This window comes from Hypanus sabinus, chromosome 2, assembly GCF_030144855.1.
Source record: "Hypanus sabinus isolate sHypSab1 chromosome 2, sHypSab1.hap1, whole genome shotgun sequence".
Taxonomy (NCBI): domain Eukaryota; kingdom Metazoa; phylum Chordata; class Chondrichthyes; order Myliobatiformes; family Dasyatidae; genus Hypanus; species Hypanus sabinus.
This window is the reverse complement of record NC_082707.1, coordinates 44,957,964-44,971,914: the sequence shown is the minus strand read 5'-3', so window position 1 is coordinate 44,971,914 and position 13,951 is coordinate 44,957,964. Positions and strand designations below refer to the sequence as shown.

Sequence of the window (13,951 nt, the reverse complement as noted above, 5' to 3'; positions counted from 1 at the left end):
ACTGGTCAGATTTTAAGTCAGATTTTCGTTAGTTATACCTAACTTCTCTTCTAGACGTGTAAGGTACAGCCGGAATCCGGCAAACATCTGCTGGCGAGCAAAATAAACTTGCCATTGGTCAGGGTTGCGAAACTGTGGAATTCAGTACTGAGGTGGGCACATGGGATTTTTCCTGCTGCTTGCGTGGAGTACAAGAACCAGCAGCGACCGGGTTTGGTTCTATTGTGTAATTCTGTTGAAGTTATTTTTGATTTCATGTGATTGTCTGCAGCCTGACGTTAGGAAAAGCGAATTTTGGAATCTTTACTGCGCATGGCCACCTATACAGAAAAGACCGCAATCTGCACATTGGGTTTGGAAACTAACCTCAGGTTCAGTTTGGAGATCAAAATCTTGGCTTCAGTTCAATTTTTTACAGCCATTCCAAATTTGTTTTAAAATACCCCATGATACTTTTACAACGGTTGGTTTACAAATGGAGAAGTTTAGATAATTTTCTTTGCATCACCAAGTCATAATGTGTTTATCATTTGTCATATCATCACAGCATGGAAGGTAAGTTAGCAAAGAGCCTAGAGCATGATTAAAAATAGTATTTCTTTTGTCTGCCTTTTCAGATTCAGAACGAAGTTTATTATAACTGTCTTATATGACATAAAATTTGTTGTTTCATGGCAACAAGACATAAAATTACTATAAATTACAAAATAAATAAATACTGCAAAAATAAAAAGGGAATAATGAGGTCATGTTCGTGAGTTCATGAACTATTCAGAAATCTAATGACACCATTTTTGACTCATTGAGTGTCTGTGTTCGAGCTCCTGTACCTCCTCCCCGATGGTAGTATCAAGAAAAGAGGGCATGCCCCCGTGGTGAGGGTTTTCCATGGTAGATGCAGTCTTCTTGAGGTATGGCCTCTTGAAGATGTCCTCTGGAGTGGGGTGGAGGTGAGTGTTGTGCTAGTGATGGAGCTGGCCAATTCTACAACCCTCTGCAGCTTCTTCTGATCCTGTGTATTGGAGCTTCTGAACCAGACTGTGATGGGGCATTGTAGAGGAAAGATCCTGTCATAGCCAATGATGTAACCAGTTAGAATGTCTTCCTCCATACATCTATAGAAATATGTAAGTCTTTGGTGTCTTACCAAATTTCCTAAAACTCCTAATGAATTAGAGCTGCTTGTGTACCTTCTTTATGAACACATCAGTGTGTTGGGGCCATGATAGATCCTCATAGATATTGACACCTAGGACCTTGAAGCTTTTCACTCTTTCCACTACTAATCCCTCAATGAGGACTGACTTTCTCTTCCTGAAGTCCACAATCAATTCTTTAGTCTTGCTGATGTTGAATGCAACCTTGTTGTTGCTGCACCACTGAACCACTCCTCTCACTCTGTCTCACTCCTTGAAATTTTACCCAACCACCTGGTGTGGTTTGCTGCTGTCTAAGTTCAACAAAGCAGAGCAGAGAGCCAGTGAGATTGTGTCTGTTGTAGACCTGTTGCAGGCAAATTGTAGTGGGTCCACATCCTTGTTCAGGTATAAACATACTTTTGAGAAAAGAGATACTGAGGTGACATTTCATCAGAATTGTGAAAGAGAGAAACGAGTGAGCTCTGATGAATGGGTAGGGCATCAGAACAGAGGGAAGCTTGCGTTACTGTTGGGAGAGGTTGTAATAACCCACCAGTCAAATTGGCTATTGAGGCTAGTTAGAGGGTTCTATTACAAAGAAGTAAGCTACAAATGGGAAGGCTGCGGTCTATGGCCTGGCAGGTCACACAGCACTAATAGAGAAAACATGGAACCAGAGTCACAGGTGGATGACTTTCATCAGAAATAGCCAGTTCTGATACTGACAGAGAAAGCAAATTATCTGAAAATTAAAAGCTATAAGTTACAGATGCTGGAAATTGGAGAATTTGGCTGGAATTGAAGAACTGAAAGCAAAAAAAATTGCTGAAAGAACTCCGAGAGGGTCAGGCTGCATCTCGGGAGGGAAATGGACAGTCGATGTTTTAGTTTGAGACCCTTCATCCAGACTCAGTTGAAAAATTTCTCATTGAGCCTGGAAGGGTGTCCTGATTTAGGCTGTCCAGCTCATCAAGTCTGCTCTGCTACCTCTTGACTTCCCAACCTTGGGGAAGAAAACACTGTATAGAGTCATCCTAACTACGCTCCTCATAATTTTATACACTTCTATAAGAGAATTCTCCTCAGCTCAATGAAAAATGTCTTAACCTTCTCAATTTCTCTCCATATCCTAGTCCCTCAAGTCCTGGCAACATCTTCATGAATCCCCTTTCTAGTTTAATGGCATTTTTCTTATAGCCGGGTGACCAAAACCGAACACAACATTCCCAATGTAGCCTCACCATTATCTTGTGCAACTACAATGTAATGTACTAACTCTATACTCAGTGCACTGACTGATGAAGGCCAGAGTGCTAAAGCCATTTTCATCACCCTGTTTATCTGCAATGCCACTTTCGAGGAACTGTGTACTTCTACTCCTAGATCTCTCTGTTCTACAACCCTCACCAGAGCCTTAATGGTTACTGCAAAAGTCCTTCCCTTGTTTGCTTTTTCCTAAATCCACACCTTCCATTTACTGAATTAATCTACATTTGCCATTCCTCAGCCCACTTGCCCTGCTGATCAAGATCCCTCTATAAATCCTGACAACCATCTTCACTGACAATAACACCAGCTGCAAAAACTTACTAACCATACTTCGCATGTGCTCATCTAAATCATTGATGAAGATGACAAGCACAATGGGCCCTGCAACAGCCCCGATGTCCTCCAATAGTCATGGGCCTTCAGTATAAGAAGCAACTTTACACCATTCTATTTTCTACCATCAATCCAATTAGCTAACTCTCCCTGGATCTTACACAAACTAACTTTCCTTAGCAGCTTACCATGTGGAACTTCATTAAGAGATGCTGTCTTTTCTCAGTAATCACAATATTTCATTTAATTCAGCTGTCTATGATCTGTATTTTATGCAGTATTTTGTGATTTACATTGTTAAATCTTTTCCTGTTGGTAAAATTTTAACCATGATTATAAACCTTGAAAACCAAATTTGGCATATTTGAGAATTCTCATTCATCTGATGGGTCAGAGTTATACAGCATGAAGAAGTCTCTTTAGCCCACAGATTCCATGTTGTCTTTCCCACACATACTTGCATTAATCCTATTTTATTCTCCTGCTATTCACATCAATTTCCTCCAAAGTCTACCTATGCTTTTGGGACAGTTTACATTCACCAATTAACCCAGGATGTGGGAGGAAACTGAAGCACTTGGGAAAAATTCATCCAGTCACAAGAAGGATGTATAGATTCCACACAGGCACCGCTGGAGGTCAGTATCAAATCCAGGTGGCTGGAGCAGAGAAGCAGTCGCTGTGCCAGCTACACCATTGTGCTGCCTACACTGATTCACCAACATGGTCACAGTGTTATAAGCAAACCAAGTTCCACACAACTTCTAGTCAAAATTTCTGGTAAACTTGTAATTTTGATGGGTAATGCATCTCTAATTGTCAATTTTTAAAGTTCTGTTCCCAACATGAGACACATTAAAACAGCTCATCGAATTGGCATTTTCAATCTCCCTGCAAGTGGCATCCACCAAAAAAGGCACCTACCTCCAATTCAGGTATAAGGTAAAACTGAGAAGTAGACTTAAATCTGTTTTGCTGTATGATACAGGTCATACAACATTGGCACTCAAGTGATCATTAGAATACCATTTCAAGTATACCTGTTTTTTATGATTCCACATATATATGCTTGTATTATACTTGGTACCTGAGACAAGTCTGAAAAAAATCTAGATTATCTAGATATTAAGGTGTAATGTTTGTTGAAATTTAATGAAACATTAATCATGTATCCACAATCATCAGTTTGCCATTTGAATGGTTGAGAAATGAAATAGTTGTAAGTCAGAATGAATTGTCCAGAATCTTTGGAGTCTTAATCATATAGAACAGCTTTTTCCTTGATATAAATTGTCGTCACTGTTAAAAAGATATGTAGCAAAGGCGACATCAATCACGATCTGAGGCTCCACACAATCCACAAGGTAATTATTGGATGACAAACACAAAATGCTGGCAGAACTCAGCAGGCCAGACAGCATCTATGGGAGGAGGCAGTGATGACATTTCGGGCTGAAACCCTTCATCAGGAGTGAAGTAACATGGGATGGTCGAGGGGGGATAAGAAGTGGGGGGAGGGATAAAGTAGAGAGCTGGAAAATGATAGGCTGGAGGGAAATGGGCTGGGGGAAGGTGGAGAATTATGGGAAATAAAAGAGAAAGAAGGGTAGGGCTGGGGGGAGAGATTATAGTGAGGGGGGAAAAAGAGCGAGAAAGAGAACCAGACTAAAATAATAGATAGGGATGGGGGTAAGGGTGGGGGGCAGCGTTATCAACGGAGGTCAGTGAGTTGGATGTTCATGCCGGCAGGAAGAAGGCTACCTAGTCGGGAGATAAGGTATTGCTCCATCGACCTGCGCGTGGCCTCATCTTGATGGTAGAAGAGGCCATGGACAGACATGTCGCAGTGGGAGTGGTCTGTGGAATTGAAGTGTGTGGCCACAGGGAGATCCCACCACTGCTGGAGGACCAAGTGCCGGTGTTCGGCGAAACAGTCTCCCAGTCTGCGGCAGGTCTCCTCAATATATAAATGGCCACATCGGGAGCACCGGATACAGTATATCACCCCAGTTGACTCGCAGGTGAAGTGGTGCCTCACCTGAAAGGACTGTTTGGGGCCTGGGATGGTGGTGAGGGAAGAAGTGTGGGGGCAGGTGTAGCACTTCTTCCGTTTGCAGGGATGAGTGCCCGGAGGGAGGTCGGTGGAAAGGGATGGGGGGGGATGAATGGACAAGGGAGTTGTGTAGGGAGCGATCCCTGCAGAAAGCAGAGAGTGGCGGGGGGGAGATGTGGTTGGTGGTGGGATCACGTAGGAGGTGGCGGAAGTTACGGAGGATTATACGTTGGATGTGGTGAGGGAAGAAGCGTGGGGGCAGGTGGCCATTTATACATTGGGGAGACCCGCCGCAGACTGGAAGACTGTTTCGCCGAACACCGGCGCTCTGTCCTCCAGCAGTGGCGGGATCTCCCCGTGGCCACACACTTCAATTCCACAGACCACTCCCACTCCGACATGTCTGTCCATGGCCTCCTCTACCATCAAGATGAGGCCACACGCAGGTCGATGGAGCAATACCTTACCTCCAGCCTAGGTAGCCTCCTTCCTGCCGACATGAACATCCAACTCACTGACCTCCGTTGATACCCCTGCCCCCCACCCTTAACCCCATCCCTATCTATTATTTTAGTCTGGTTCTCTTTCACTCTCTTTTTCCCCCCTCACTATAATCTCTACCCCCCAGCCCTACCTTTCTTTCTCTTTTATATCCCATAATTCTCCACCTTCACCCCTAGCCCATTTCCCTCCAGCCTATCACTTCCCAGCTCTCTACTTTATCTCTCCCCCCACTTCTTATCCCCCTCGACCATCCCATGTTACTTCACTCCTGATGAAGGGTTTCAGCTGGAAACGACGTTATTACCTCCTCCCATAGATGCTGTCTGGCCTGCTGAGTTCTGCCAGCATTTTGTGTTTTTTATTTATTTCCAGCATCTGCAGATTCACTTGTGTTGCCTAATTACTGGATGATGCCACTATCCAAACAAATAGTGTTTACAGAATATGGCAACAGGTTAAAAAATCTGTACTGTGAGACAACATAGTCAAAATAGGAGTGGTCTTAATCCATAATAAACTGAAATTGTATGACATTGCAAGATTCTGCAAAGAAGCATAATCAGACAAAAATTGTTGCAGAGCCAAAGAAGGAAAGATTGCAAATAAGTCAATAAAAGATGATCCTTCAGGAGGGCTGGAAATACCTGGGATTTTGGTCCTAGCCATTTGAAGCTTGCCTGCAATAATGGTACAGAAGGAATGGACAAAATACAACATTTTAATCTAGAGATGTTTTCCCCATGGGCAAAGCATTGAAAAGGGAGAACTTCAGCCAACCTCTTCTCCCTCCCAAAGGACTTCAGAGCCGATAGCGTTACAACAACTAAGACACTGATTCCATTCTTGAAATACACATACACTCAATAGCCACTTTATTGGGTACCTCTGGTACCACTTTAAGGTTCGACATGTTGTGCATTCAGAGATGCTCTTATGCACACCAGCATTGTATCACGTGGTTATTTGAGTTACTGTCACCTTCCTGTCAGCTTGAACCAGTTTGGTCTTTCTCCTCTGATGTCTCCCATGAACAAGACATTTTCACCTGCAGAACCACCACTCACTGGGTGTATTTTTGTTTTTCGTACCATTCTCCGTAAGCTTCAGAGACTGTTGTGGGTGGAAATTCCAGGAGTTCAGCAGTTTCTGAGATACTCAAACCAGCAACAATTATTCTACAGTCAAAGTCAGTTAGATAATATTTCCCTTCCTCCCCATTCTAAAGTTTGGTATGAACAATAACTAAACTGCTTGACCATATCTGTATGCTTTGATGCATTGAGTTGCTGCTATATGATAACTGATGAGATATTTGCATTAACAAACATGTGTACAAATGTACCCATCATAGTGGCCACTATTTGTATATGAACTTGGTAAGCTATTATTTTAAAGTTCTCATTTTCATTTTGCATTGAATGCAACTCGGCTACAACAAAAGCATTAGTGCCATCTGGACTTTGTTTTGCACACTCCTTGCCATGCTGTATGTTCTCCACTGCCCATTTCTTCTCTTAATCAAACAATAATTCAGAATAAGTATCAATGATGTACTTCCATGAAAGATTAGTTTCAGGAATTCAGGAAGCTACTATTTAATTGCTTTCCAACAATAAATGGAAGGAAATGTATTTGTATGTCATTTATTCCATGAGTGAGATGTTTGAATGTTCTTTCCGCAATAGATGGATGCTGTGTTCTTTGAGTTTGAACACACTTAAAGAAAAGAAGACCGCCATATCCAGCGGGCAGCGGAGTGAGAGGCAGCAGTGTGACAGGGCTTTGGCTCAATGGGCTTGGGCAGTAGCAGGATGAGGCGAGGTAGGAAGTATGTGTGTGAGGCCAGTTTTCTGTGCTCGCCGTCAGATGTGGGGGGTACTGGAGTCTCCCAGACTCCTGGACGGCCGCATTGGTGCCAGGGGCATCGAGCTGCAGCTCCTTAGCGACCGGGTTAGGGAACTGGAGATGCAGCTCAATGACTTCCGTCTGATCAGGGAAAATGAGAAAGCGATAGAGAGGAGCAAGTAGTCACACCGGGGCCTCAGAAGACAGATAAGTGGGTAAAAGTCAGGAGAGGGAAGGGCAGGATTCAGAGGCTAGAGAGTACCCCTGTGGCTGTACCCCTTGACAATAAGTACTCCTGTTTGAGTACTGTTGGGGGTGACAGCCTACCTGGGGGAAGCGACAGTGGCCGTGCCTCTGGCACAGAGTCTGGCCCTGTGGCTCAGAAGGGTAAGGAAGGGAAGAGGAACGCAGTAGTGATAGGGGACTCTATAGTCAGGGGGTCAGTCAGGTGGCTCTGTGGACGCAGGTAAGAAACTTGGATGGTAGTTTGCCTCCCAGGTGCCAGGGTGCGGGATGTTTCAGATCGCATCCAAGATACCCTGCAGTGGGAGGGAGAACAGCCAGAAGTCGTGGTACATATTGGTACCAATGACATAGGTAGGAAAAGGGAAGAGGTCCTGAAAAAAGAGTACAGATAGTTAGGAAGGGATTTGAGAAGCAGGACCTCAAAGGTAGTAATCTCGGGATTACTGCTAGTGCCACACGATAGTGAGAATAGGAATAGAATGAGGTGGAGGATAAATGCGTGGCTGAGGGATTGGAGCAGGGGACAGGGATTCAGTTTTCTGTATCATTGGGACCTCTTTTGGGGCAGGAGTGACCTGTACAAAAAGGATGGGTTGCACTTGAATCCGAAGGGGACCAATATCCTGGCTAGGAGGTTTGCTAAGGCTACTGGGGAGAGTTTAAACTAGAATTGTTGGGGTGTGGGAACTGAACTGAAGAGACTAGGGAAGAGGAGGTTAGCTCACAAAAAGAGAAAGCTTGTTGACAGTGCAAGAGGGAGGATAGGCAAGTGATAGAGAAGGGACGCACTCAGATTGTAGACTAGAGATGTGTCTATTTTAATGCAAGGAGTGTTGTGAACAAAGCAGATGAGCTTAGAGCTGTTATAGTCTGGTCCAGAGCCCGCATTCCAGGTCTTGATCCAGTCCGTGGACTCTGGGTCTTGTAGCTGTCCCTCCTTACACCCTTAAGCCCAAATAGGATCATCTTGGCTTAAGGAGGTGCACCTGAGACCTATCGACTGTCAGGTGTATATAAGGGGCTCTGGGACTGAGTCTAGTTGGGGTGTTGGTGTTCTGTTTGTCTGGCTATCCTGGTTTAACCCTGGGTTGGAGTACCCACTGCTAATCATCTAGTTCTGTAAGTCTGTTCTTGTAGTCACCATGGACTGAGCTCCCTTCTGATCCCTTGCTTCTGTTGGGTAAGCAGGCTGGACTGCCATTGCCTGGTGGGGGGACTCTGACCCTTTCCTACCCCTTGCTTATGATGGGTTGTGCCCTGCATCCTGCCCAGGTCCCTGTGTTCCTGCCTGGGAGGTTGGGCCCTGCCCAGGAGTTATGTGGCCTGCCCAGGGGGCTATCCTCCCAGCATTCCTTGTCCCATAGACCTATCCTTTAGCCTAGCCAGGGTCCTGCCTTTGCCATGAACTCTCTGAACCCCAGGATCAGAGATGCCATGGTCTCCCCATCTTGTTCTATCCTTTAGTTGTTCCTGTCCTGCCCCTAGTACTTCAGTGCCTTAATCCTGCATTTGGCCAGTCTCCATGTCCCCTTGTGACAAGAGTGTGGATCAGTACTTGGAGATATGATGTGGTGGCCATTTCAGAGACTTGGATGGCTCAGGGACAGGAATGATTACTTCAAGTACTGGGCTTTAGATGTTTCAGAAAGGACAGGGAGGGAGGCAAGAGAGGTGAAGGTGTGGCACTGTTGATCAGAGATAGTGTCACGGCTGCAGAAAAGGTGGATGCCATGGAGGGATTGTCTACAGAGTCTGGGTGGAGGTTAGGAACGGGAAGGGGTCAATAACTTTACTGGGTGTTTTTTATAGGTCACCCAATAGTAACAGGGGTATTGAGGAGCAGATAGGGAAACAGATCCTGGAAAGGTGTAATAATAACAGAGTTGTCATGATGAGAGATTTTAATTTCCCAAATATCGATTGGCATCTCCCTAGAGCAAGGGGGTTTAGATGGGGTGAAGTTTGTTAGGTGTGTTCAGGAAGGTTTCTTCACACAGTATGTAGATAAGCCTACAAGAGGAGAGGTTGTACTTGATCTGGTATTGGGAAATGAACCTGGTCAGGTGTCATATCTTGCAGTGGGAGAGCATTTTGGAGATAGTGATCATAATTCTATTTTCTTTACAGTACCATTGGGGAGAGAGAGAGAGAGAGGAACAGACAAGTTAGAAAAGTGTTTAATTGGAGTAAGGGGGAATTATGAGGCTATCAGGCAGGAAATTTGAGGCTTAAATTGGAAACAGATGTTCTCAGGGAAAGGTACAGAAGAAATGTGGCAAATATTCAGGGGATATTTGTGTAGAGTTCTATATAGGTACATTCCAATGAGACAGGGAAGTTATGGTAGGGTACAGGAACTGTGGTGTACAAAGGCTGTAATAAATCCAGTCAAGAAGAAAAGAGCTTAGAAAAGGTTCAGAGAGCTAGGTAAAGTTAGAGATCTAGAAGATGATAAGGCTACTAGGAAGGAGCTTAAGAAAGAAATTAGGAGAGCCAGATGGGGCCATGAGAAGGCCTTGGCAGGCAGAATTAAGGAAAACTGCAACTTCAAGGAATTCTATAAGTATGTGAAGAGCAAGAGGATAAGATGTGAAAGAATGGGACCTATCAAATGTGACAGTGGGAAAGTGTGTAAGGAAATGGAGGAAATAGCAGAGGTACTTAATGAATACTTCAGTATTCACTCTGGAAAAGGATCTTAGTGATAGTAGTGATGACTTGAGCATAGAGGTATTGTATCCAGAGATACTGGCCACGTGACAGATGCACTGCCACCTGGCTGGTTGGAGGACACACCACATGCTAATCAACATTTGGTCCCTCCCAACTAATCAATACACACCTAAATTATTGGTCACCTTAATTGGATTATCTTGCCCAGCCCCATGCTTTAAAAGGTGAGACTTGGCCTTGGCTAGCCCTCTCTTACAGACCACCACATTGGAGGAAAGTGCATTGATTTATGTTTGGGAAGGTCTATCGTTTGTCCTGGTAAGGGAGCCACAGCTATCCAAGGTCAAGGGGGATAGCTGTTGTAGTGCTTTTCCCTTGTTCTTTGTTTGTGTGACTGTACCCTGTCCCCACACCGCTTCCTGTGTATTGTAGTTGCTTGTGTTGACCCGACTTCCGCTTGTAAATAAATTCCTTATTATTAAAACTGTGTGTGTCCAGGCCTCTACTGTTGAGACTCAAAGAACCAGTTATTTTCCATCACAACAGATATTAAGAAACAGGATGTGCTGGAGCTTTTGGAAAGTGTCAGTTTGGATAAGTCACTGGGATCAGACAAAATGTACCCCAGGCTACGGAACCGGAGGGGATAGCGGAGGTACTTACTGAATACTTTGCTGAGCCTCTGGCAATAATCTTTGTATCGTCAATGAGGTTCCAGAGGATTGGAGGGTTGCAAATGTTGTTTCTTTATTCAAGAAAGGGAGTAGAGATAGCCCAGGAAATTAGACCAGTGAGTCAGTTGATGGAGAAGATCCTGAGAGGCAGGATTTATGTACATTTGGAGAGGTATAATATGATTAGGAGTAGCCAGCATGGCTTTGTCAAGGGTAGGTTGTGCCTTAAAGCCTGATTGAATTTTGAGTATGTGACTAAACACCTTGATGAAGGAAGAGCAGTAGATGTAGTGAATATGGATTTCAGCAAGGCATTTGGTAAGGTACCTCATGCAAGGCTTATTGAGAAAGTAAAGAGGCATGGGATCCAAGGGGACATTGGTTTGTGGATCCAGAACTGGCTTGCCCACAGAAGGCAAAGAGTGGTTGTAGACTGGTCATATTCTGCATGGAAGTCAGTGACCAGTGGAATACCTCAGGAATCTGTTCTGGGACCCTTACTCTTCCTGAATTTTATAAATGACCTGCATGAGGAAATAGAGATGGGTAAGTAAATTTGCTGATGACAAAGGCTAGAGGTGTGGATGGTGTGGAGGGCTGTCAGAGGTTACAGTAGGACATTGATAGGATGCAAAACTGTGCTGAAAAGTGGCAGGTAGAGTTCAACCCAGGTAAGTGTGATAAGTCCTACCATTTTGGTAGGACAAATATGATGGCAGAATGTAGTATTAATGGTAAGACTCTTGGCAGTGTGGAGGATCAGAGGGATCTTTGAGTCCGAGTCCATAGAATGCTCAAAGCATCTGCGCAGGTTGACTCTGTGGTTAAGAAGGCATAAGGTATATTGGCCTTCATCAATTGTGGAATTGAATTTAGGAGCCAAAAGGTAATGTTGCAGCTATATAGGACCCTGGTCAGACTCCACTTGGAGTACTGTGTTCAATTTTGGTCACCTCACTACAGGAAGGATGTGGAAGCCATAGAAAGGTTGCAGAGGAGATTGACAAGGATGGTGCCTGGATTGGGGAGCATGCCTTATGAGAATAGTTTTCTCCTTGGAGCGACAGAGGATGAGAGGTGACCTGATAGAGGTGTACAAGATGATGAGAGGTATTGATGGTGTGGATAGTCAGGGCTGAAATGGTTGCCACAAGAGGTCGCAGGTTTAAGGTGCTGGGGAGTAGGTACAGAAGAGATGCCAGGAGTAAGTATTTTCCTCAGTGTTGAGTGTGTGGAATGGACTACCGGCAATGGTGGTGGAGGCAGATATGATGGGGTCTATTAAGAGGTTTTTAGATAGGTACATGGAGCTGGCTATAGGTAAGCCTAGTAATTTCCAAGGTGGGGACATGTTCGGCGCAACTTTGTGGGCTGATGGGCCTGTATTGTGCTGTAGGTTTTCTATACATAAGCTAGTGCTATTGCAATGGAAGCATGTTATCTACACCAAATACTTGGTGATTTTAAGATGTTAATGCACATAATCTCAGAGTATCATCATAACCTTCTAATATACTTCATGGTTTTGTTTTTAAATATACATATCAACTAATGAAAGCATAGCTGAGAGGCATCATTCTTGACCCAAGTACTTAAGGCACAACACACAAAGTTTTGGAGGAACTTGGCAAATCAGGCAGCATCTATGAAGGGAAATAAGCAGTCTATGTTTCAGGCTGAGACCTTTCCCACCTTGTCATCATTAAAGCCACCAGTACTCCAATTATCAGAAAATGTTTGGTCTAAACTCTGAAGTGTTGACAAATGCTTTGCTGTTGTTGTTGGTTATTGTAGATAAACATTACACCACAACTATTTTGTGTGGTTCTGTTTGTGTGCAATGGTAGCACAGATTTCCCCATTTAAAACTAATCCACCAGATGGCACAAGACACAGAAGAATATCTTTTGACCTTGGTTGAACTTTGACAACTGAAGTAAAACACTGAATTGGTTTTTAAGAATTATCAGTGTCGAGTCATCTATCAAAAACTGCATATACCAGGTTGCACTGTAGTTCAATAGTTGATAGAGTTTTGAATGGTATTACTGAGTAAAAAGAAATTGCACCTTGGAGCAAGAAGTATTGTACAAGGCAAAGCCAGACTTCATTTATGCAAAAGTCCACATCTGGCTGTGCACTCAGGGTAAATGTTTCTGTTTTACAGTCACTCTGTTTCAAAATGTTGGATTGATTAAATTCTGGCAGCTCTTCATGCGAGCTCAGCCAGGAGTCTTGAGCTTTGAGGAGATTTCCAGAGGCAAGGCCCTTAAAGATACTAAGTGACATTATTAACTGAAACGTGTAGCATCAGGCTAGTGGCTAGACCCGTGATCATTAAAGAATGTCTAGAAAAAGAACATACAGCTGTCTTATTGTTCCAACAATTAATTTTTGTAAAGACTTTGACAATTTTCCAATTTTTCTTCTTAGTTCAAAAATGTTAGAGGCAGTTTGGCTATCATAAATCTCTATGATGAGGTACTTGTTGAACTGATTTTCTTGTTTAATATCACTAAGAACATTAAAAGTGTTCTGTTTAACATTGGGCATCACTGGACAGAGCATGTATGAGCAATTTTTCTCATTTTTGATGAGATACTGTTATAACAATACTGAACAGCTTGCCTGGAAACTGGAGTGCAAATCTTCTCATATTGCTGTGATTTGCAATATTCATCCCATCCATAATTTCTTGTTGAAGCCCAAATACCCCTGAGGAGGTAAAAGTGAGACATTTTGCATTTCCACAATTTTTCTGGTAAAAGTGCTCCCACAATGCTGTTGGCAATTCCAGGATTTGGACCCACTGAGGATGAAGGGATGGTGATATATTTACAAATTGTGATGTTGTGTGACTTGGAGGGAAATCTGCAGCTGATGGTGTTCTCGTGTGTCTGCAGCCTTGGTGATAGAGGTTGAGGTGATGCTATCAAAGTAATCAGAGTAATCAGAGCAAATCATAATTTAGAGGTGACACTATACATGCAGGCTTTGTCTGTAATGGAGGAAATAGGTGTCCAGGATGATTGATGGAGTGTCAACCGTTTTGTCCTGGATGATGTTGAGCTTCCTGAGTGTTGTTGCAGTTAATGACAATCTAGAAGTTATTCCTTTGCTATTTTATTCCAGAATCATGGAATTAATTGTACCTAAATTCCATAACTATCAGTGAGATTTGAAATCAGATCTCAGAATTAACTGTCTATAACAAT

At 43.5% G+C, this 13,951-nt stretch overlaps 1 long non-coding RNA gene across 1 annotated transcript in view; it reads left to right on the top strand.

Annotated features, from left to right (window-relative positions):
* The window catches only part of LOC132378366 (uncharacterized), a 175,658-nt gene that overhangs the window by 75,566 nt on the left and 86,141 nt on the right, over positions 1 to 13,951 (top strand). The window lies entirely within an intron of this gene.